At 25.5% G+C, this 26,619-nt stretch overlaps 1 pseudogene; it reads left to right on the top strand.

Annotated features, from left to right (window-relative positions):
• Positions 1-505: 505 nt before the first annotated feature.
• On the top strand, positions 506-7,032 carry LOC126837796 (uncharacterized; annotated as a pseudogene).
• The last annotated feature ends 19,587 nt before the right edge of the window (positions 7,033-26,619 follow it).

The following is a 26,619-nucleotide window of genomic DNA, read 5'->3' as shown; positions in this document are numbered from 1 at the left end:
AAATCTGAGTCGCCTGAAAATCTTTTCTCTAATTTTAATGAAGCAGGCTCATCCGAAATACCTACTGTAAAATATATTCCCAGCGCAAAGTCTTCACAACCGAAATTAGAAGAAAATCAAGAAGTTCAACCAGATAATATGGTCTAACCATCGTACATGACTATTGAGCAGGCGCTTCGAGTAATTCCAGTATTCGATGGAGAGAGTGTCAACGCCAATCACGCATTTCAAAATGCTTGTGACGCGGCCCCCTCAACCTATCACACAGGTTGGGCCCGCGCTGTATTTCTTCTGTCACCCGTCGACACATTGTGCGACACTCGGTTGTGAACTTACTCTCCCACCGTCCAGTTGGAGAGTGCAAAGTCCACACCGGGGAGGTCTTAATACCCAGACCGGCAATACCGACCACCGGCGCGAACGGCGAAGCGGCGGGGACATCCGGACAATCGGGCGCGCTGCCAAAACGAAAACGCCCTTCGCAGCTGAGGAAGGACAGGCTAAAATGGAAGGCCTTCTCACAGAGGAAGAAGGAGGCGAAGGCAAGGAACAGCCAGCAGTGGAGGCTGGAGAAAATCGAAGAGGAGGAGTCACCGATGGATGTGGAGGAGGAGGTGTTGACGAGGCCACCGACAAGCCTCCCGGAGGTGGATGACGGGATTTTCCACACGGCGCCATCCTCCCCCAACCCGACACCTCAATCGCCCGGAACCCTCGACCAACAAACCTCCGACCAACAAACCCCCGCACCAGGACCCTCAGAGAGGAACAATCCTCCGAGAACCCCACCTCCCTTCAAGGAAGATGGGAACGAGTAGGCTTGCCTATCTCCCCATCATTCCCCCATCCGACCCACGCATCATTAGCGAACAACCCCGCAGGGACAGGTAGTCACCTGAACATCCCAGCGAGGAGAAGAGAAGACTATTAGTGAGCGGCTAGACCACGGCTTAGTCGCACAGGGTGTGTCGACGGCTTGGCGGGGGAGTATGACGCGGCCCCCTCAACCTATCACACAGGTTGGGCCCGCGCTGTACTTCTTCTGTCACCCGTCGACACATTGTGCGACACTCGGTTGTGAACTTACTCTCCCACCGTCCAGTTGGAGAGTGCAAAGTCCACACCGGGGAAAACGGCCGCTACTAAGCTTCTCGGGTGTTCGTTCTCTTCGCTCCCCGTCGTCATCGGAACGCACATAGCTGCCACCGCCTATGTTTTGTTTCACACGACCCGAGCGACACACATTCAATATCGTTTTTTTGTCATCTTTCTTTTTGTTTTAAATAGCACTTGTTTTTGTTTTTTTTTTGCTCAGTGTCAAAATAAACGGACCCTGCCCCCTTATTGCAAGCACTCACACATTTGTGTACTTATTTATTTTCATTTTTTTTTTTTTTTTTATTCTTCCACCGTCCTCCACCTTTTCGCGGAACGTCGACCGTCGTATCGTCGCGCCGATTCCGCCCAGTAGCGAGACGCCGACCCTCCCTAGTGTCGCGTCACTTGTGATTTTGCAATATTAAATATTGATGATCCGACGCAAATGAGCAACTTTATAAAGGGAATTACAACAAGGTTAACAAACAAAGCATATAGGGCTATTCGGTACAAGGAAATTAAAATATACAAAGACTTAGTCAGTGCATTAAATGCAACCATAGACAGGAAACATACTTTAGCTCATTTACATTCTAAACTAGCTTTGTTCCGGTTAGCACAAAGAGAGACAATTCAACAGTATTCCGATAGAGCAGAGCAACTTTTTTACGACATCCTAGAAACATCTATTTCCACAGGAGGATTAACTAGTACAGATGAAATAGGCAAAATTACAGGAATGCAGATACTTACAGCCTTCATAGAGGGACTTCCACACGATACTCGTATTATTGTTAAAGCAAGAAACCCAAAAGAATTAGCAGAGGCATTCAATATTGCTTTGGAGGAAGAGACATCTCGGGCATCACAAAAGGAGATACGAAAGAACATCAATGACCAACGGATAAGTAGACATAAATCACAAACCAATAGAAACACCACAGCCGCATCCATACCAGTGATTTGTTTGATCTTTGGTGCGTTTGCTGTAGCGGTTATATGCAAATGACAAGCTAGAACCTATCTGATAATGTTGTCCCGTTGTGCCTTATCTAGCTCAATTTTCCCTCGTCTTTGTTCTGAAACTTCTTGCATCGTGTTGTCTGCACTCGCCTTTAATCTCTTATGTGGCGGGATGTCTGTCTCCATTTCTTCATCATGATGTTTGTTTTTGTCTACATTTTCCATGTTTCCGCTTGCGTTCTTACTACCTCCTGAATCTGGGCTACAGACTTTCGCGCCTTTATTCGATGCCATAGTTAGATTGGTGTTATTACTTACTGAAGTGTGTTCATAAATATGTTTATTTTCGTTTAAAGCAATGTTACTACTTACAAATGCAATTTATAGGATAATATATTTAATGGTAATGGTTTCTAAAATAACTATTAAAAATATTAATGTCTAAAAATTAAAACAAAAGTTACCAGAAATAGTGTGTTGTTTGGGTGCCTTGAGGTTTCGACCAATTTTAGTCCAGTGCAAAGTAAAGAAAATAAAGAAACAATTGAGACACTTATTACAACAAAAGGCCAATTAAGATTTTTTTGCAAAATGCGTTTTTCGAATTTTTTGTTTTATTTGATGTGGTGGAATATTGGCCTAGTATAAACTAGTAGGAGCGCTAAAAACCCAGAAGTATGCTGTCGACCAATGGGACCCAATATTTTTTTTATTACTATTATTAATTATTTATTTATTATTTCCAACAGAATATACATAATTTACAATATAATATGAGTAATAAAGGAAAAAGTTTGTCTCCAAAAGCCTGATGCTTGTGGAGGAGACAAGAGTTCATATCTTATATCTTAAATTTTTATATTTTCAATATTTAGATAATTTACAAATGAGAATTAACAGTATAATATACCAATATTAAAAGAACAAATAAAAAAACAAAATAATTAGATTGTAATAATTACAAGTAAGTTTCCCGCCAATGATATTTTAAATAAATAAGTAATTTTTAATAACAGTATTTATGCACCTTTTAACAATTTTAATTCTATAATAGTTGATTTTAACACTTTTGATGATATTAACTTGATTGACCAGTCACTTAAGTTGTGTAATTATATAATTATATCTAATAATAATATTAACGATATTCCATTGAAACCATTATCTACACCAGTTTGTATACTTAACACCTATGACAATTTACAATTTGAAAATGTGTCCTTAATTGTTACATCTCCTGATACAAGCATAGAATTTTCATATACACCTTTTCCTAGGATAAATAGGACTCCACCAGAGGTAAATATATCTAATAGAGCAACTGCTTCTACTACAAGTAGTGATGCTACTGGCATAACTAAAAGAAAACGAGGGCTAAAATGTGAAAAAAGTACTTATTTATTTATTTACATTTGCTACAGGCAAAGCCCAAGGTACAGATAATATTAAATTAACATTTACATATAATTATTTAGAATGATAAAACAGATGTGACAGTATTAATAATTAAGTTTGAAAGGCATTAGCTAAGCGCATCATTCGATGAATGGGTTGGTTTCGTTCGTAATTGGTGTGCTGGAAGGGGACATAGAAAGGAGCCGATGAGCGAGAATGAATATTAGGAACCCTAAAATTAACTTCGGATAATAATTCAGGTGCATCTATAGAGTTATTTAAAAGTTTATAGAGAAAACTTAAGTTGGCATTAACTCTGCGGTCGGCTAGACTACAACCAGCCGTTAATTCCATACTTATAAACGAGCAATACGGTTTTCGACCTAACCGCTCTTCAATATGTAATAGCATTGTTTTCAATAATTATATTCTTAATGCCCTTGAAAATAATTGATCATTCAATTCTCATCAACATTCTCTATAAGTCAGGTTTCGGTGAGCCCCTCTTGCCCTGGTTTAAATCTTACTTTTCATCCAGGAATATATATAAGAAGTATACTTCTTAAGTATTTGAATTCTACCGCATTAGTTGATAAGGTAGAGTACTGATAAAACAACATGTGATAGGAGAAGGTGACTAAGCTGATTATCAAGTAACTATCAGGCTTAGAGCAATATTAAAAGTTAAAATAGTTTGTTAAAATTAATTTGTAATCTGTGAGAGATAAGATTGTGATTAATAATCATTGAATGTTTTTTCTCATTTTTACAGGTTTGTAAATTATCTTATAAATAAGTTGTAAATAGCGTAAATAGCCTTATAATATAATAAACTCATTTTTACAGAGAAACGTTTCAGTTTATTGTTATATTAATCTTGCCCCAGATTAACAATAAATAAATTACATACAATATATATATACAATTTATAAGAAAATTTCGTTTTGGTTTTATAAATGGAGTGATACGCGTATAATCTGCATTATTCAAAACATAAATTTTGATATGTCACATGAGTAGTAATGTTTTGGGGCTTATGCGCCCGTTAATACATTAACAACCATTTATCCCATACCATCAGTGGCGTAATTCGGGGGTGGCAAGAATTGTCGAGCCCAATATTTTGCCACCCCAGAATTTTTAATTAAAAGTCAATAATTTACAAATACCTAATTGAAAAATACCCTGTATATGAAAGATACACGAATCTTGTCGATAAGAAAAATAATAATAAAATATATAGAAACATATTTTTAGGAATTGTATCTACAAAGACAAAATATACATGTATATACAAAATGTACACAAAAATAATAGTCATTATCAGCGTCGCGACAACGACGACCCACCGTAATCTCTTCCTGGAAAGATATCGCCATATCGGTTATTTTTACCTTTAATGGTATAACTACTATTCTTACTGACTACTGTTTATTTTCCGGCTCAGAAAAACAAAAACGGGCAGAATTCGTTGCTGGTGCATTGTGCAGTATGATATGTAGGTACATATTGTTTTAGATTTTTTTAAAGTTTATTTATTATCATCACATAGACGATAATAATTAATAGGTGACTAGTGATTAAATTAAGTGAATTTAATTAGACCTACACTATTACGTTTTAATTTTTAAGTGAACCGTCGTATGATTGCATGGATTGAGACACGGTAAGTTCATTTCAGTTATGTCATAGCCCATATGTGCACATAGTTCCAAATGTGGAACAGATATTAATTTTGAGTTTCTATGTTAAAAAATTTATTTTTTCATAGTTATTTATAGTTTACCTAACACAAAAAAAATGTTTTTGAAATTAAAATTAAAAATGTTTTAATTTGCGCAGTGTAGTGTTAACCCTATATAGGTCGAGTGGATTACTATTGAAATAAATTGTCAATATAAACTATAGACTTAAAACCCATAAAAAAAAAGGATTACAACTGTAACCCACGCGACTGCCGGCGTCCTATTGAGGCACGCGACCTATGTAGGGTTAATTTACATACTTATAATTTAACTGTTCGTTATTATAGGTGACATAAATAATAAAATAAAATATAAAAACTGAAAGCAACTCGCATTTTTTTATTATAAATTAAGTATAAAATTATGAATACAATTTTTCATTATTTGATTATGTGATCTATTCACAGAACCATACAAATTGTGAAAGCATGTAGAAAATCGTATTATGCCATCTATTCTTATTGTATTTTTTTAAGGTTCAGAGTAACAAAAAAAGGCAGTTTGTTGCTGTCCTACTTTAGCTCAGGCCCAGCAAGCAAAACAAAAACGGTCAGAAGATGAACCGCCAGAAGGAGCTGCTTTGGAACATGAACTAGAACCAGATGTAGAAGATATGTTAGCCTCGTCAACCGCTCAGCCAACCACAACTATACAGGACAATACTCCTGCAGACCCAGCTGTTCCTCTAGTTCAACTAGCCAATTGACAATTGCTCTAATTAATAAGCGTGATCCTGCTCATGGAACAGGTTTGGCTAAGGCATATTATAGATATACTTAGGCATACTAAAATAATATGCTTTATAAATGTATATATGTATCTATAGACCAGACATTGGTTACTAAAAAAAGATGGCTTTAATTTAATATCGAACCTCCTCAAGATGTGTTAATTAAGTGGCGAGAAACTGTAGAATATCGTCATACATTTCTTACACAACATAATACCAAAATAAATGATATATTGGAACAGTGGCCCTTATACAGTCATTTGGACATAATTTCGTAAAAAACAAAAGACAATGTTAAAATATGTTTTTGTATAATTTTATACCTTCTTACACATGTTAATTTATGTACACTATAAATATGGCAATTTTTTTTAGATTGATATTGATTTTGAGTACATCTACTCAGGGAAAGAACATTTTTTATTTGCAAAATGGCTATTACTTATTCCTTAACTATTAACTCTTATGTTAATCTAACTAACACTAAAGATTCAAATAGCAAAGAATTATTGAAGAAACTTTGTAATCAAAATTCTGAAATTGCATTAGGTTGGTAAATTTACTATAATTATTACGTTGTATGATTAATTTCAATGTACGTCTGTAATTTTTTACAGGTTCTAAAAACACTGGTTATATTTGCTTTATTGAATTCTCTAATAATTCCAACTTCAAAATCATATGAGATTGACAAGGTAACAAACTCAAAACGTATCATCAAAACTTCAATAGCTGATGCCCGAAATTCATTTATTTTACTTTGCGCCAACACCAGTGACTTGTATACACAAATTCAAAATAAAGTTGACAGTTTTTTATGAAAAGAAACAAACGTTACAACCTCTAATCTGCATCATAGGAGATGAGTATATTGATTCCAAAGAATTTTGTGTTTATTATTTTAATACATATTACAAATTTCCTAATATTGTTAAAGCTGTGGATTTATGTTTCAAAATATTTCATGTTTTTAATTTGAAGTATCCAATTGAATGAGTGTTAGTGTGGACATTTTTGCAAAACTATATTTATGATATTCATACTGAATTTGGTGTAAAAAGTTCTGCACTTATTTCCTTAATATCAGATTTAGCTAACTAACATAAAATTAAAAATTCATAGGGGTTGTGTTAACGTCGAAGCACAATTTAGTCGTCGAGACTTTGTCAAATAAAGTCAAATAGTTTTGTGTTGCCGCCGAGGTCTATCGAAGCTCAACTAACCACAACCAGCAGCAGCGAAACCGGCTTGTGGTATCGTTAAATTAATCTGTGTATCTATGTAAATCGCATACATGAATGTTTCGGCACGTTTTTCTGGTTCTGAAAATGATGCGCATATTTGGAATGAAAGTAATGTAAAAACATTAATGTTAGGCTTGCATGAAAATGGTTTCAAGTCTTATTTTTTAATAGGTATGTGTTTAATAAAATATTGTTGCAAATTTCTTTGATTTTTTAAAATAAGCCTTCATTATTTGTTAGGTGACTCAGGATATGCTTTACGTCCTTGGCTTTTGACACCGTTCATAGATCCGGCTCCAAATTCTCCAGAAGTATTATTTAACGAGTCATTTTGTAAAGTTCGCTCAATTATTGAACGTTGTAACGGGGTTCTAAAAATGCGATTTAGGTAATACACACCTATTGTTTGATTAGTATAACATACTTCATAGTCTGTGATATTTAAACATTTTATTTTACACTGTTTAGATGTTTGCTGAAACGCCGTGTTCTACATTATTTGCCAAATAAAGCATCCAAAATAATAAAATCTTGCATTGTGTTGCATAATTTGTGTATAATGGAAAATGTCCTTCTCATCGACTTAGATGACATAAATTCAAATGATTTTCATTTTGGCATTTTCGAACCTATGGTTGATCCAGATGCTAATAATGTACAACGTCGAATCAACCGTGATCTTATAGCAGGACGACTAGTGCGTCAACAAATTGTGCAAACAATGTTTACATAGTATCAGTTAGTGATGAGTTATTCATATTACTACTTGTTCATACGAGTCATAGGCGGATATTTGATTATTTTTTTTTTTTTGGGGGGGAGTTGGGGGGGCTAGCATTTTTCTACCTAAAATGACCCGTAATCACAAAAAGTTGAAAATGTATTAGTTTATTTAGTACTTGAATTAAATTATATTGATAATTAAATAATTATGTTTTACGCATGGTTTGTCGTTCAAAACATGTTGGTGAAATTTTTTAAACATAATCTTCAACAACATTTTCAGAAACATTATTATCGTGTTTTGCCGTTTTGGAACTGATATACTTTTCATAGTTTATTCTTATTAATAAATTTAATTTTTTAGTAATGATAATAATTTTAATTGTATACATAAACAATAAATAATATAGTAATGCCTGAATTGCAGTGATATAAATCCGAAAATCCGTATTTAAAAATAAGCGCATTTTAAGCCACACAAAAATCGTATAAGTATTAAATATTTTTACAGTATAGCGCCGTGTACTTATGTAAATTGTTTTTGATAAAAATGGGAAAAAACCGCAATTTTGACTATAACTTGCGGATTTATTTAAATCCGAAAATCCGGAATACGAAATCCAAAAACAATTAACAGTCAAAGTTGAGCCTTTTTTTTTCATCAAAACATTTTACTTGGGTACGCAGCTTGTAATACTATTTAATATTTATACGATTTTTAGTGGCTTAAATTGCGTTTTTTTTTTAATACAAATTTCAGGTTGCCGTAGAATCAATTTCTTCTTCACTTTCCGAAGAATCATTCAATCCGGCCAACTAACATAAGGCTTTGGCCATTTTTTCTTTTGCCTTTGTAGCTCTTTCTTTTAAGCCGGTTTGTCTTTTTAATAACTTTATTTTATTAGAATAATAGGACTCCATTATTTTGTTGCGGTTATCGCTATTTGTTGACAAATGTTGAGAGGCAAGTTGAGTTTTTTCCAATTTGGGTTTTTTAGAAACCTATTTAGAAGTTTTAGGCCTACAAAAAAAATATATTAGGAAAGTGTACTATAAATTTTAGATTAGCAAATTTTAAGTTAGTTTGCCTAATACATATACTTAAATATTTTTCTTACCGTTTTTCTTTATTTGGGATTTTCACTATATATCCCTCATCTAATCCACTACACGCTGAAGTCGACGGTTCACCTATATTATTAATACCAGCAGTTGTTGTCTCATGTCTAGAAAGATTCAAGTAAAATAATTTAATATTTTAATTCTGACGTTTTATAATAAACACCATTTTGTTTTTCATTTTATGTTACCTCTTATATTAGAATATAACACCTAATATTTAAGATGGTAAAAAATGTCATTGAGTTATACCTACCCACTATTTTGAATACTTACAGACCCTTGAGGTGATTTTTCAAACAATAATGGCGAGAATGCTTCTGCAGATGTTGTTGGTTGCGATGAAAAATCAAAAGTGGCATTCGATTCTGACGAATATGGATCGCCACTAACCGGTATCACACCTATAGATGATAAAATTCTGTCTTCTACTGGAGTTAGTGTCTCGGTTAATGAGATCCCACCACCAGTTTTGGTTATACTAGCCCTACCGTCTGTTTTTGACTTTAAATCCTGCCATGTCTTAAAAATATTAAATATTATTATTTGATTAAATGGGTCTTTAAGATAACATTTTTTGTAAAAATTATTTATTAATTATTTCATAACTATTTGAGGTACACCTTATAAATCTTTTAAAAAAATATATATTTATTATAAAATTATTTGCATCATATTTTGTATAGTTTGTTTGCATCCCTAGAAACCAAGGAATATAAGACAACATTTTATTGAAAATTTTGAGCCATAGTTACAAATGTGTATAGCCATCTACAGATTATAAAACGAATGTCTTATACCCTTTGGCTCTTTGTGTCCTTAATTAATATGTTTACTGAGGTCAAATATAAATATAATAATTACAAAATGTAAAAATATTTTTTGTTTTGAACACAGAACTTAAATAGTTATTAGAATAAAGGTTAAACTATTTAATACAGAAGTTGTATTAAAATAACTATAGTTATTAAAGTTTGCCTATGATAACAATTAGTTTCAACCCAATTTTTAAAAAATCTCTCCAATAAAATGAGAGTATATTTTATGAATTTTATATAAATGACCTGTCAATATTAAATTAAAAAAAGTTGTAGTGTTTGTGAAATAATAAAAAATTGAATTTTAATTAGGTTTTTAAAAATAATAGCTTGTTGAATTTGAGTATTATATATAACTATAACTTCAAAAGGTCAAGGTATTTTGAGTGTGATGATGAAAGAATGATCTAAGGATTTAATCTACAACTTTAAAATTATTATGTACATCAACGGAGTTTGGCAGAAAAACTAATTATGTAATTTTCAACGAAAAAAAAAACATGACAGATATTTTTTTTTAATAAATAATACATTTTTGTAAGTGTTGCAATTAAGTATAAATATCTATTAAAATTTAAACAAATATAATATTATTTTTTATAGGTACTTACTTTGCGCCATTCGGACCATTCCTTTTGAGGTCCGCGAATGTTATTTAAAACATCTCGGCATTCCTCCCATAACCTCTTTGCAGAGTTTATAGTAAAAGAAGACGTACATTTTCCTCTAATTAGATCTGGATGACTTTTCCTATAATCTATAAGGGCATCTTTTTGCTCTCCCGTTACGTGACATTTTTTAGTTTTCGACATGTCGATAAAATACTGAGAGAGTATATTCTGAGGTGTGTATTTGACCACTGCTAGAGTGGTTATGATGAGTTAAGGGATGCTCAAAATATAACGACAATGTCGAAACATCGATAATATCGATTTTTTTGTTGAAATATGTCGATATATCGATATTTTAGTATCGATAACCTATAAAAATATCGATTTTTCATTTTTTTTTACTGGGTTTATAATAACACAGATAAATGATAATATCATTGGAACCGAATTTGGTTATCACTCATAATTTTTTATTTTACATATATATATATATATATATATTAACAATTTTGTAATTAATTAAAGGTTACATAATATAAAATATATTAATATAATATAATTTACATAAAATAATATTATAATATAATATAAAGCTAGATAATATAATAATTCAGGTAATAAAATTGAAAAACTAGAAAAACAAAAAAAATTTGAAAAAATTGAAAAACTAGAAAATTAGAAAAAAGTGTGATACGGGTGGCGGGTGCCTCGCCGTATCGTGATTTGAATAACAAAACTGATGTTTGATATCACGGCTGTTCTTTATTTTTCATAGGTCTCAGATAATACAATAAGTATCGGTGAGGGCAGGACTCACATAAGTTCGCCTCTCACGCTGGGGAAACGGGCACTAAGTACCTCACAGTTATAGAACTATATTGTCCTAGCGGGGATACACAAGTGTGGGGGATATGTTGGGGTGACTAGGCGGAAAATAGGGCAGCTTGAATAAGCGCCTAAGGACTCTAGTCACCGGGAGAAGAGCGCAACTCAAATAAGTGACTCTGTATTCTAAGAAGGACGCGGTTCTCGATGTGGAATCGTCGGTGGAGCGGTGGGCTTCGTCGGCACGTCTGCTGCGGGTACCGCTTCTGTCGGTTCCGCTGCAGCTAAGGCCGCTGTGGTCGGTGTGGCTATGCTGGTGTTGCTTGCTACTGCTGAAGTGTTGAGACGCTGGCTGTTGATCGTAGAGGTGTCGGCTTCCAATTGATCCAGTGTATAATGATACCCGGATGTTTGGAAGAAGACTGTACTGATTATGGGATTGCGGTCGGTATTTATGCTGTTTTCGTAAAAACCCCGCAATCCCATTGGCCGATGTTTTGTTAGTGGTTTTTCAGTAGTTGCGTTTACTATTCGGTACGGATCGTTGGTGGCCTTAAGAAAGGCCGTTTTAGATGTTGTGTTGCACCGTTACAAGTAAAAACTAAAAAAACAAGAAAAATTGAAAAAACTGAGACTATAAAAAATTGAAAAACTAGAAATCCTGAAAAAATTGAAAAACTAGAAAAAATAGAAAAAACAATAAAAAGTTGAAAAACTAGAAATCCTGAAAAAAATTAAAAAATTGAAAAACTAGAAAAACTAGAAAAAAATGAAAAAATTAAAAAACTAGAAAAAATTGAAAACTAGAAAAAATTGCAAAACCTAAAAAATTGAAAAACTAGAAAAACTAGAAATCCTGAAAAAATTGAAAAAGTTAAAAAACTGAGAAACTAAAAAAACTAGAAAAAATTGAAACACTAGAAAAACTAGAAAAATTTGAAAACCTAGAAAAAATTGAAAAACTAGAAAAAATTGAAATACTAGAAAAACTAGAAAAATTAAAAACTAGAAAAAATTGAAAAACTAGAAAAACTAGAAATCCTGAAAAAATTGAAAAATTTGAAAAACTAGAAAAAATTGAAAAACTAGAAAAATTTGACATACTAGAAAAACTAGAAAAAATTGAAAAACTAGAAAAACTAGAAAAACTAAAAAAATTTGAAAAACTAGAAAAAATTGAAAAAATTGAAAAACTAGAAAAAATTGCAAAACCTGAAAAATTGAAAAACTAGAAAAACTAGAAATCCTGAAAAAATTGAAAAACTAGAAAAATTAGAAAAATTTAAAAAACTAGAAAAAACTGAAAAACTAGAAAAAATTGCAAAACCTGAAAAATTGAAAAACTAGAAAAACTAGAAATCCTGAAAAAATTGAAAAACTATAAAAATTAAAAAAAGTGAGAAACTAAAAAAAATAGAAAAATTTGAAAAACTAGAAAAAATTGAAAAACTAGTAAAATTTGACATACTAGAAAAACTAGAAAAAATAGAAAAGAGAGAAAAACTATGAAAACTAAAATAATTAGAAAACAAGAAAAACTAGAAATCCTGAAAAAAATGAAAACTAGACAAAATTTAAAAAAAACTAGAAAAAACTATAAAAAGTAGAAAAACTAGAAATCATGAAAAAATGAAAAAATTGAAAAACTATAAAAGCTAGGAAAACTAGAAAAAATAGAAAAACTTGAAAAAACTGAAAAAATCAAAACACTAGAAAAAAGTGAAAAAACTGAGAAACTAGAAAAACTAAAAAGATAGAAAAACTAGAAAAGATATAAAAACTATAAAAATTATAAAAACTATTAAAACTGGAAAAGATAGAAAAACTATAAAAACTAGAAATGATAGGAAAACTATAAAAATTAGTAAAGATAGAAATGTTTTTCTATCTTTTCCAGTTTTTCAAGTTTTTATAGTTTATATAGTTTTTGTATCTTTTCTAGTTTTGATAGTTTTTCTAGTTTTCCTTGTTTTTATAGTTTTCTATCCTTTCTAGTTTTTCCAGGTTTTCTAGTTTTTCTAATTTTTCTAGTTTTTATAGTTTATATAGTTTTTGTATCTTTTCTTTTTTTTCTAGTATTTCCAGTTTTTCTAGTTTTCCGGCTTTTATAGTTTTTCTAGTTTTTCTATCTTTTCTAGAAAAACTAGAAAAAGTTTTTCTAGTTTTTCAAGTTTTTCTAGTTTTTTTATCTTTTCTAGTTTTGATAGTTTTTATAGATTTTCTATCTTTTCTAGAAAAACTATAAAAACTATATTAAACTAAAAAACTAGAAATATAGAAAAACTATAAACACTATATAAAACTAGAATATCTAGAAAAACTAGAAAAGATAGAAAAACTAGAAAATGTAGAAAAACTAGAAAAGATATAAAAACTATAAAAATTATAAAAACTAAAAAAACTAGAAAAGATAGAAAAACTATAAAAACTATAAAAAACCAGAAAAACGAGAAAAGATATAAATACTAGAAAATTAGAAAAACTAGAAAAACAAGAAAAACAAGAAAAACTAGAAATGTTTTTCTATCTTTTCTAGTTTTCAAGTTTTTATAGTTTATTAAAGTTTTTCTATTTTTTATAGTTTTAATAATTTTTCTATATTTTTTAGTTTTCCTATCTTTTCTAGAAAAACTAGAAAAAATATAAAAACAAGAAAAACTAGAAAAACTAGAAAAGCTAGGAATATTATTAAAACTAGAAAAGATATAAAAACTATAAAAATTATAAAATTAAAAAAACTAGAAAAGTTTGAAAAACCATGAAAACTAGAAAAACTAGAAAATCTATAAATTCTAGAAATACTAGAAAATCTTTTTTTTTTTAAGTTTTGATAGTTTTTATAGTTTTTCTATCTTTTCTAGGAAAACTATAAAAACTATATAAAACTAAAAAACTAGAATAATAGAAAAACTATAAACACTATATAAAACAAGAATATCTAGAAAAACTATTAAAGATAGAAAAACTAGAAAAACTAGACAAACTAGATAAGATAGAAATACTATAAAAACTAGAAAAGATATAAAAACTATGAAAAGTATAAAAACTAAAAAAACTAGAAAAGATAGAAAAACTAGAAAAACTAAAAAAAAATAGAAAAACTAGAAAAACTAGAAAAGATATAAATACTAGAAAATTAGAAAAACTAGAAAAACTAGAAAAACTAGATAAACAAGAAAAACTAGAAAAACTGGATAAGATAGAAAAACTATGAAAACTAAAATAATTAGAGAAACAAGAAAAACTAGAAAAACTAGAAAAGATATAAAAATATAAAAATTATAAAAACTAGAAAAACTAGAAAAGAAAGAAAAACTAAAAAAACTAGAAATGATAGAAAAACTAGAAAAATTAGTAAAGATAGAAATGTTTTACTAACTTTTCTAGTTTTTCTAGTTTTTCTAGTTTTTCTTGTTTTTATATTTTTTCTAGTTTTTCAAGAAAAGATAGAAAAACTATAAAAATTATAAAAACTAAAAAAACTAGAAAAGATATAAAAACTATAAAAACTAGAAATGATAGAAAAACTAGAAAAATTAGTAAAGATAGAAATAATTTTCTATCTTTTCTAGTTTTTCAAGTTTTTCTAGTTTTTACAGCTTTTGTATCTTTTCTAGTTTTGATAGATTTTCTAGTTTTTCTAGTTTTTGTATCTTTTTAAGTTTCGATAGTTTTTCTAGTTTTTCTAGTTTTTCTTGTTTTTATAGTTTTTCTATCTTTTCTATCCTTTCTAGTTTTTCCAGTTTTTCTAGTTTTCCGGCTTTTATAGTTTTTCTAGTTTTTTTATCTTTTCTAGTTTTTCTAGTTTTGATAGTTTTTATAGTTTTTCTATCTTTTCTAGAAAAACTATAAAAACTATATAAAACTAAAAACTAGAAATATAGAAAAACTATAAAAACTATAAACACTATATAAAACTAGAATATCTAGAAAAACTAGAAAAGATAGAAAAACTAGAAAATGTAGAAATACTAGAAAAGATATAAAAACTATAAAAATTATAAAAACTAAAAAAACTAGAAAAGATAGAAAAACTATGAAAACTAAAATAATTAAAAAAACAAGAAAAACTAGAAAATCTAAAAAAAACTAGAAAAGATAGAAAAACTATAAAAACTATAAAAACTATAAAAAACTAGAAAAACGAGAAAAGATATAAATAATAGAAAATTAGAAAAACTAGAAAAACTAGAAAAACTAGAAAAACAAGAAAAATTAGAAAAGATATAAATACTAGAAAATTAGAAAAACTAGAAAAACTAGAAAAGATATAAAAACTATAAAAATTATAAAAACTATAAAAACTAGAAATGATAGAAAAATTAGTAAATATAGAAATGTTTTTCTATCTTTTCTAGTTTTTCAAGTTTTTCTAGTTTTTATAGTTTTTCTAGTTTTTCTAGTTTTACTAGTTTTTCTAGTGTTTCAAGTTTTTCTAGTTTTCCTAGTTTTTCTAGTTTTAATAATTTTTCTATCTTTTTTAGTTTTCCTATCTTATATATATTTATAAAAACTAGAAAAGCTAGGAATATTATTAAAACTAGAAAAGATATAAAAACTATAAAAATTATAAAATTAAAAAAACTAGAAAAGTTTGAAAAACCATGAAAACTAGAAAAACTAGAAAATCTATAAATTCTAGAAATACTAGAAAATCTTTTTTTTTTTTTAAGTTTTTCTAGTTTTTCATGTTTTTTAAGTTTTTCTAGTTTTTCTAGTTTTTTTATCTTTTTTAGTTTTTCTAGTTTTGATAGTTTTTATAGTTTTTCTATCTTTTCTATGAAAACTATAAAAACTATATAAAACTAAAAAACTAGAATAATAGAAAAACTATAAACACTATATAAAACTAGAAAATCTAGAAAAACTATTAAAGATAAAAAAACTAGAAAAACTAGACAAACTAGATAAGATAGAAATACTATAAAAACTAGAAAAGATATAAAAACTATAAAAAGTATAAAAACTATGAAAACTAGAATAATTAAAAAAACAAGAAAAACTAGAAAAACTAAGAAAAACTAGAAAAGATAGAAAAACTAGAAAAACTAAAAAAAATAGAAAAACTAGAAAAGATATAAATACTAGAAAATTAAAAAACTAGAAAAACTAGAAAAACTAGATAAACAAGAAAAACTTGAAAAACTGGATAAGATAGAAAAACTATGAAAACTAAAATGATAGAAAAACTTGAAAAACTAGAAAAGAGAGAAAAACTATGAAAACTAAAATAATTAGAGAAACAGAAAAATTATAAAAACTAAAAAAACTAAAAAAGATAGAAAAACTATAAAAACTATAAAAACTATAAAAAACTAGAAAAACGAGAAAAGATATAAATACTAGAAAATTAGAAAAACTAGAAAAACTAGAAAAACAAGAAAAACTAGAAATACTAGAAAATTAGAAAAACAAGAAAAACTAGAAAAACTAGAAATGTTTTTCTATCTTTTCTAGTTTTCAAGTTTTTATAGATTTTAAAGTTTTTCTATTTTTTATGGTTTTTCTAGTTTTCCTAGTTTTTCTAGTTTTAATAATTTTTCTATCTTTTTTAGTTTTCCTATCTTATATATATTTATAAAAACTAGAAAAGCTAGGAATATTATTAAAACTAGAAAAGATATAAAAACTATAAAAATTATAAAATAAAAAAAACTAGAAAAGTTTGAAAAACCATGAAAACTAGAAAAACTAGAAAATCTAAAAATTCTAGAATTACTAGAAAATCTTTTCTATTTCTTCTAGTTTTCTAGTTTCTTAAGTTTTTCTACTTTTTCAAGTTTTTTAAGTTTTTCTAGTTTTTCTAGTTTTTTTATCTTTTTTAGTTTTTCTAGTTTTGATAGTTTTTATAGTTAATTCTATCTTTTCTAGAAAAACTATAAAAACTATATAAAACTATAAAACTAGATTAATAGAAAAACTATAAAAACTATAAACACTATATAAAACTAGAATATCTAGAAAAACTATTAAAGATAGAAAAACTAGAAAAACTAGAAATGTTTTTCTATCTTTTCTAGTTTTTCAAGTTTTTTTAGTTTTTCTAGTTTTTCTATTTTTTATAGTTTTTCTAGTTTTTCTAGTTTTACTAATTTTTCTATCGTTTTTAGTTTTCCTATCTTTTCTAAAAAAACTATAAAAACAAGAAAAGCTAGGAATACTATTAAAACTAGAAAAGATATAAAAACTATTAATCTAAAAAAATTATAAAATTAAAAAAACTAGAAAAGATAGAAAAACTATAAAAACTAGAAAAACTAGAAAAAACTAGAAAAACGAGAAAAGATATAAATACTAGAAATTAGAAAAACTAGAAAAACTAGAAAAACTAGAAAAGCTAGGAATACTATTAAAATTAGAAAAGATATAAAAACTATAAAAACTCTAAAAATTATAAAGTTAAAAAACTAGAAAAGTTTGAAAAACTAGAAAAACTAGAAAAGATAGAAATGTTTTACTATCTTTTCTATCTTTTCTAGTTTTTCCAGTTTTTATAGTTTTTCTATCTTTTCTAGAAAAACTATAAAAACTATATAAAACTAAAAAACTAGAATAATAGAAAAACAAAAAAAACTAGAATAATAGAAAAACAAGAAAAACTAGAAAACTAAAAAAAACTATAAATCTAGAAAAAACTAGAAAAGATATAAATACTATAAAAATTATAAAAACTAAAAAAACTAGAAAAGATAGAAAAACTATAAAAACTAGAAATGATAGAAAAACTAGAAAAATTAGTAAAGATAGAAATGTTTTTCTATCTTTTCTAATTTTTCAAGTTTTTCTAGTTTTTGTATCTTTTTTAGTTTCGATAGTTTTTCTAGTTTTTTTATCTTTTATAGTTTTTCTAGTTTTGGTAGTTTTTATAGTTTTTCTATCTTTTCTAGAAAAACTATAATAAATAAATAAAACTAAAAAACTAGAATAATAGAAAAACAATAAAAACTAGAATAATTAAAAAAACAAGAAAAACTAGAAAAGATAGAAAAACTATAAAAACTAAAAAAAGTAGAAAATTCTAGAAAAACTATAAAAACTATAAAGACTATAAAAACTAGAAATGATAGAAAAACTAGAAAAATTAGTAAATATAGAATTGTTTTTCTATCTTTTCTAGTTTTTCAAATTTTTCTAGTTTTTCTAGTTTTTCAATTTTTTCTAGTTTTTTTAGTATTTCAATTTTTTCTAGTTTTTCAAATTTTCTTAGTTTTTCTAGTTTTTCTAGTATGTCAAATTTTTCTAGTTTTTCAAGTTTTTCTAGTTTTCTTAGTTTTTCTAGTTTTTTTAATTTTTCTATCTTTTTTAGTTTACCTATCTTTTCTAGAAAAACTAGATAAACTATAAAAACTAGAAAAGCTAGGATAACTATTAAAACTAGAAAAGATATAAAAACAATAAAAATTATAAAATTAAAAAAACTAGAAAAGTTTGAAAAACTATGAAAACTAGAAAAACTAGAAAAGATTGAAATGTTTTACTGTCTTTTCTAGTTTTTCCAGTTATTCTAGTTTTTCCAGCTTTTCTAGTTTTTCTAGTTTTTCTAGGTTTTCTAGTTTTTCTAGTTTTTTTAATTTTCCTAGTTTTTCTAGTTATTCTAGTTTTGAGAGTTTTTATAGTTTTTCTATCTTTTCTAGAAAAATTATAAGAACTATAAAAAACTAGAAAAGATATAAATACTAGAAAATTAGAAAAACTAGAAAAACTATGAAAACTAGAAATGATAGAAAAACTAGGAAAGATATAAAAACTATAAAAATTATAAAAACTAGAAAAACTAGAAAAGATAGAAAAACTATAAAATTAAAAAAACTAGAAAAGTTTGAAAAACTATAAAACCTAGAAAAACTAGAAAAGCTAGAAATACTATAAAAACTAGAAAAGATATAAAAACTAGAAAAATTGTTTTTCTAATTATTTTAGTTTTCATAGTTTTTCTCTCTTTTCTAGTTTTTCTATCATTTCTAGTTTTCATAGTTTTTCTAGTTTTTCTAGTTTTTCTATCTTTTCTAGTTTTTATAGTTTTTATAGTTTTTCTATCTTTTCTAGTTTTTATAGTTTTTATAATTTTTTTATTTTTATATCTTTTCTAGTTTTACTAGTTTTTCTATCATTTCTAGTTTTCATAGTTATTCTATCTTACCCAGTTTTTCTAGTTTTTCTTGTTTTTCTAGTTTTACTAGTTTTTCTAGTTTTTCTAATTTTCTAGAATTTATATCTTTTCTAGTTTTTTATAGTTTTTATAGTTTTTATAGTTTTTCTAGAATTTTCTACTTTTTTTTAGTATTTCTAGTTTTTCTATCTTTTCTAGTTTTTTTTAGTTTTCTAGTTTTTCTTGTATTTTTAATTATTCTAGTTTTTATTGTTTTTCTATTATTCTAGTTTTTTAGTTTTATATATTTATTATAGTTTTTCTAGAAAGATAGAAAACCTATAAAAACTACCAAAACTAGAAAAACTAATAAAGATAAAAAAACTAGAAAAACTAGAAAAACTGGAAAAACTAGAAAGGATAGAAAAGATAGAAAAACTATAAAAACAAGAAAAACTAGAAAAACTATCGAAACTAAAAAAGATACAAAAACTAGAAAAACTAGAAAATCTATCAAAACTAGAAAAGATACAAAAACTATAAAAACTAAAAAAACTTGAAAAACTAGAAAAGATAGAAAAACATTTTTATCTTTACTAATTTTTCTAGTTTTTCTATCATTTCTAGATTTTATAGTTTTTATAGTTTTTCTATCTTTTCTAGTTTTTATAGTATTCCTAGCTTTTCTAGTTTTTCTAGTATTTTTAGTTTTTCTAGTTTTTCTAGATATTCTAGTTATATATAGTGTTTATAGTTTTTATAGTTTTTCTATATTTCTAGAAAAACTAGAAAAGATAGAAATGTTTTACTAACTTTTCTAGTTTTTCTAATTTTTCTTGTTTTTATAGTTTTTCTAGAAAAGATTGGAAAACTAAAAAAAATAGAAAAATTAGAAAAACTAGAAAAGCTGGAAAAACTAGAAAGGATAGAAAGGATAGCAAAACTATAAAGACAAGAAAAACTAGAAATTCCAGAAAAACTATCAAAACTAAAAAAGATAAAAAAAACTAGAAAAACTAGAAAATCTATCAAAACTAGAAAAGATACAAAAACTATAAATGATTGAAAAACTAGAAAAATTAGTAAAAATAGAAGTGTTTGTTTATCTTTTCTAGTTTTTATAGTTTTTGTATCTTTTCTAGTTTTGAAAGTTTTCCTAGTTTTTCTAGTTTTTCTAATTTTTCTATCTTTTTTAGTTTTCCAATCTTTTCTAGAAAAACTAGAAAAACTATAAAAACTAGGAAAGCTAGGAATACTATTAACACTAGAAAAGATAAAAAAACTATAAAAATTATAAAATTAAAAAAACTAGAAAAACTAGGAAAACTTTTTTCTTAACTTGTTTTTTTATCTTTATTAGTTTTTCTAGTTATGGTAGTTTTTATAGTTTTTCTATCTTTTCTAGAAAAACTATAATAAATATATAAAACTAAAAAACTAGAATAATAGAAAAACAATAAAAACTAGAATAATTAAAAAAACAAGAAAAACTAGAAAACTAAAAAAAACTAGAAAAACTATAAAACTAGAAATATAGAAAAACTGTAAAAACTATAAACACTATATTTAACTAGAATATCTAGAAAAACTAGAAAAGATAGAAACACTAGATAAACTAGAAAAGATAGAAATGTTTTACTAACTTTTTAGTTTTTCTAATTTTTCTTGTTTTCTTAGGTTTTCTAGTTTTTCTATCTTTTCTTGAAAAACTAGAAAAACTAAAAAACTAGAAATATAGAAAAACTATAAAAATTAGAAATACTAGAAAAACTATAAAAATTATAAAAACTAAAAAAACTAGAAAGGATAAAAATCTAGATAGATAAAAAAACATATCTATCTTTACTTATTTTTCTAGTTTTTCTATCATTTCTAGTTTTTATAGTTTTTATAGTTTTTCTATCTTTTCTAGTTTTTATATTTTTTTAAATTTTTATATTTTTATATCTTTTCTAGTTTTTCTAACTTTTATAGTTTTTCAAGTATTTCTAGTTTTTCTAGTTTTTCTAGTTTTTTTAGTTTTCCTAGTTTTTCTAGTTATTCTAGTTTTGAGAGTTTTTATAGTTTTTCTATCTTTTCTAGAAAAACTATAAGAACTAGAAAAAACTATAAAAACTAGAAAAGATATAAATACTAGAAAATTAAAAAAACTAGAAAAACTAGAAAAAAAGAAAAACTAGAAAAACTGGATAAGATAGAAAAACTATGAAAACTAGAAATGATAGAACAACTAGAAAAACTAGAAAAGATATAAAAACTAGAAAAATTATAAAAACTAGAAAAACTAGAAAAGATAGAAAAACTATAAAATTAAAAAAACTAGAAAAGTTTGAAAAACTATAAAACCTAGAAAAAATAGAAATGTTTTACTATCTTTTCTAGTTTTTCCAGTTTTTCTAGTTTTTCTATCTATTCTAGAAAAACTATAAAAACTATAAACACTATATAAAACTAGAATATCTAGAAAAACTATTAAAGATAGAAAAACTAGAAAAACTAGAAAAACTAGAAAAAAAGAAAAACTAGAATAATTGGAGAGAATAACTATGAAAACTAAAATAATTGGAAAAACAAGAAAAACTAGAAAAACTAGAAAAACTATAAAAACTATAATCACTATATATAACTAGAATATCTTGAAAAACTAGAAAAGATAGAAAAACTAGAAAAACTAGAAAAACTATGAAAACTAGAAATGATAGAAAAACTAGAAAAGAGAAAAAACTATAAAAACTAAAATAATTAGAAAAACAATTTTTCTAGATTTTATATCTTTTCTAGTTTTTAAAGTATTTCTAGCTTTTCTAGTTTTTCTAGTTTTCATAGTTTTTCAAACATTTCTAGTTTTTTTAATTTTATAATTTTTATAGTTTTTATATTTTTTCTAGTGTTAATAGTATTCCTAGCTTTCCTAGTTTATATAGTTTTTCTAGTTTTTCTAGAAAAGATTGGAAAATTAAAAAATATAGAAAAATTAGAAAACTAGAAAAACTAGGAAAACTATCAAAACTAGAGGATACAAAAACTATAAAAACTAGAAAAGATAAACAAACACTTCTATTTTTACTAATTTTTCTAGTTTTTCTATCATTTCTAGTTTTTATAGTTTTTATAGTTTTTGTATCTTTTCTAGTTTTGATAGATTTTCTAGTTTTTCTAATTTTTCTATTTTTTTTAGTTTTCCAATCTTTTCTAGAAAAACTATAAAAACAAGAAAAATTAGAAAAACTAGAAAAGTTAGTAAAACATTTCTATCTTTTCTAGTTTTTCTAGTTTTTCTAGAAATATAGAAAACCTATAAACACTATATATAACTAGAATATCTAGAAAAACTAGAAAAACTAAAAATACTAGAAAAACTAGAAAAGCTAGAAATACTAAAAAAACTAGAAAAGATAGAAAAACTAGAAAAATTAGTAAAGATAGAAATGTTTTTCTATCTTTTCTAGTTTTTCAAGTTTTTCTAGTTTATATAGATTTTGTATCTTTTTTAGTTTCGTTAGTTTTTCTAGTTTTTCTAGTTTTTTTATCTTTATTAGTTTTTCTAGTTGTGGTAGTTTTTATAGTTTTTCTATCTTTTCTAGAAAAACTATAATAAATATATAAAACTAAAAAACTAGAATAATAGAAAAACAATAAAAACTAGAATAATTAAAAAAACAAGAAAAACTAGAAAACTATAAAAACTATAAAAAATTAGAAAAACTAGAAAAGGTATAAATTCTAGAAAATTAGAAAAACTAGAAAGACTAGTAAAACTAGAAAAACAAGAAATATAGAAAAACTATAAAAACTATAAACACTATATTTAACTAGAATATCTAGAAAAACTAGAAAAGATAGAAACACTAGATAAACTAGAAAAGATAGAAATGTTTTACTAACTTTTTAGTTTTTCTAATTTTTCTTGTTTTTATAGTTTTTTTAGTTTTTCTATCTTTTCTTGAAAAACTAGAAAAACTAAAAAACTAGAAATATAGAAAAACTATAAAAACTAGAAATACTAGAAAAACTATAAAAATTATAAAAACTAAAAAAACTAGAAAGGATAGAAAAACTATAAAAACTATAAAAACTAGAAATGATAGAAAAACTAGAAAAATTAGAAAAACATATCTATCCTTACTTATTTTTCTAGTTTTTCTATCATTTCTAGTTTTTATAGTTTTTCTATCTTTTCTAGTTTTTATAATTTTTTATATTTTTATATCTTTTCTAGTTTTGATAGATTTTCTAGTTTTTCTAGTTTTTGTATCTTTTTTAGTTTCGACAGTTTTTCTAGTTTTTCTTGTTTTTATAGTTTTTCTATCTTTTCTATCCTTTCTAGTTTTTCCAGTTATTCTAGTTTTTCCAGCTTTTCTAGTTTTTCTAGTTTTTCTAGTTTTTCTAGTTTTTCTAGTTTTTTTAGTTTTCCTAGTTTTTCTAGTTATTCTAGTTTTGTGAGTTTTTATAGTTTTTCTATCTTTTCTAGAAAAACTATAAGAACTATAAAAAACTAGAAAAACTAGAAAAGATATAAATACTAGAAAATTAGAAAAACTAGAAAAACTAAAAAAACTAGAAAACAAGAAAAACTAGAAAAACTGGATAAGATAGAAAAACTATGAAAACTAGAAATGATAGAAAAACTAGAAAAATTAGTAAAGATAGTTTTTCTAGTTTTCCAGCTTTTATAGTTTTTCTAGTTTTTCTATTTTTTATATAAAAAATAGAAAAACTAGAAAAACTAAAAAAGATAGAAAAACCATAAAACTAGAAAAACTAGGAATACTAGAAAATCGTTTCTATTTTTTCTAGTTTTCTAGTTTTTCTATATTTTTTAGTTTTTCTAATTTTGATAGTTTTTATAGTTTTTCTATCTTTTCTAGAAAAACTATAAAAACTATAAACACTATATAAAACTAGAATATCTAGAAAAACTAGAAAAGATAGAAAAACTAGAAAAACTAGAAAAAAAGAAAAACTAGAATAACTGGATAAGAGAGAATAACTATGAAAACTAAAATAATTGGAAAAACAAGAAAAACTATAAAAACTATAATCACTATATATAACTAGAATATCTTGATAAACTAGAAAAGATAGAAAAACTAGAAAAACTAGAAAAACTAGAATAACTAGAAAAACTATGAAAACTAGAAATGATAGAAAAACTAGAAAAGAGAGAAAAACTAAGAAAACTAAAATAATTAGAAAAACAATTTTTCTAGTTTTTATATCTTTTCTAGTTTTTCTAGTTTTTTTATCTTTATTAGTTTTTCTAGTTTTGGTAGTTTTTATAGTTTTTCTATCTTTTCTAGAAAAACTATAATAAATATATAAAACTAAAAAACTAGAATAATAGAAAAACAATAAAAACTAGAATAATTAAAAAAACAGGAAAAACTAGAAAACTAAAAAAACTAGAAAAGATAGAAAAACTAGAAAAACTAAAAAAAAGTAGAAAATTCAAGAAAAAACTATAAAAACTATAAAAACTATAAAAAACTAGAAAAACTAGAAAAGATATAAATTCTAGAAAATTAGAAAAACTAGAAAAACTAGTAAAACTAGAAAAACAAGAAAAACTAGAAAAACTGGGTAAGATAGAAAAACTATAAAAACTAGAAATGATAGAAAAACTAGTAAAACTAGAAAAGATATAAAAATAAAAAAATTATAAAAACTATAAAAACTAGTCAAAATAGAAAAACTATAAAAACTAGAAAAACTAGAAAAGATAGAAACACTAGATAAACTAGAAAAGATAGAAATGTTTTACTAACTTTTTAGTTTTTCTAATTTTTCTTGTTTTTATAGTTTTTTTAGTTTTTCTATCTTTTCTTGAAAAACTAGAAAAACTAAAAAACTAGAAATATAGAAAAACTATAAAAATTATAAAAACTAAAAAATTTAGAAAGGATAGAAAAACTATAAAAACTAGAAAAACTAGAAAAATTAGACAATCTTGAAAAACTAGAAAAGATAAAAAACATATCTATCTTTACTTATTTTTCTAGTTTTTCTATCATTTCTAGTTTTTACTGTTTTTATAGTTTTTCTATCTTTTCTATCCTTTCTAGTTTTTCCAGTTATTCTAGTTTTTCCAGCTTTTCTAGTTTTCTAGTTTTTCTAGTTTTTCTAGGTTTTCTAGTTTTTCTAGTTTTTTTAGTTTTCCTAGTTTTTCTAGTTATTTTAGTTTTGAGAGTTTTTATAGTTTTTCTATCTTTTCTAGAAAAACTATAAGAACTATAAAAAACTAGAAAAACTAGAAAAGATATAAATACTAGAAAATTAGAAAAACTAGAAAAACTAGAAAAACAAGAAAAACTAGAAAAACTGGATAAGATAGAAAAACTATGAAAACTAGAAATGATAGAAAAACTAGAAAAACTAGAAAAGATATAAAAACTATAAAAATTATAAAAACTAGAAAAACTAGAAAAGATAGAAAAACTATAAAATTAAAAAAACTAGAAAAGTTTGAAATACTATAAAACCTAGAAAAAATAGAAATGTTTTACTATCTTTTCTAGTTTTCCAGCTTTTATAGTTTTTCTAGTTTTTCTATCTTTTATATAAAAAATAGAAAAACTAGAAAAACTAAAAAAGATAGAAAAACCATAAAACTAGAAAAACTAGGAAATCTAAAAATTCTAGGAATACTAGAAAATCGTTTCTATTTTTTCTAGTTTTCTAGTTTTTCTAGTTTTTTTAGTTTTTCTAATTTTGATAGTTTTAATAGTTTTTCTTATAATAGTTCTTTTCTAGAAAAACTAGAAAAACTAGAAAAGCTAGGAATACTATTAAAACTAGAAAAGATATAAAAACTATAAAATTATTAAAATTAAAAAACTAGAAAAGTTTGAAAAACTATGAAAACTAGAAAAACTAGAAAAACTATATAAAACTAAAAAACTAGAATAATAGAAAAACAATAGAAACTAAAATAATTAAAAAAACAAAAAAACTAGAAAACTAAAAAAAACTATAAAAGAAAGAAAAACTAGAAAAACTAAAAAAGTGGAAAATTCAAGAAAAACTAAATAAACTATTAAAACTATAAAAAACTAGAAAAGATAAAAATACTAGACAATTAGAAAACTATAAAAATTATAAAGACTATAAAAACTAGAAAAATTAGTAAATATAGATTTGTATTTCTATCTTTTCTAGTTTTCCAGATTTTTCTAGTTTTTCAAGTTTTTCTAGTTTTTCTATCTATTCTAAAAAAACTAGAAAAACTAGAAAAGCTAGAAATACTATAAAAACTAGAAAAG

The sequence above is a fragment of the Adelges cooleyi genome, unplaced genomic scaffold (assembly GCF_023614345.1).
Source record: "Adelges cooleyi isolate 19-005CV unplaced genomic scaffold, UGA_ACOO_1.1 ACOO_flye_CR_arks_rails_tigmint_CR_PRNA_29, whole genome shotgun sequence".
Lineage (NCBI taxonomy): Eukaryota > Metazoa > Arthropoda > Insecta > Hemiptera > Adelgidae > Adelges > Adelges cooleyi.
Note: the sequence above shows the minus strand (reverse complement) of the source record. Positions and strands in the feature narration are given on the sequence as shown.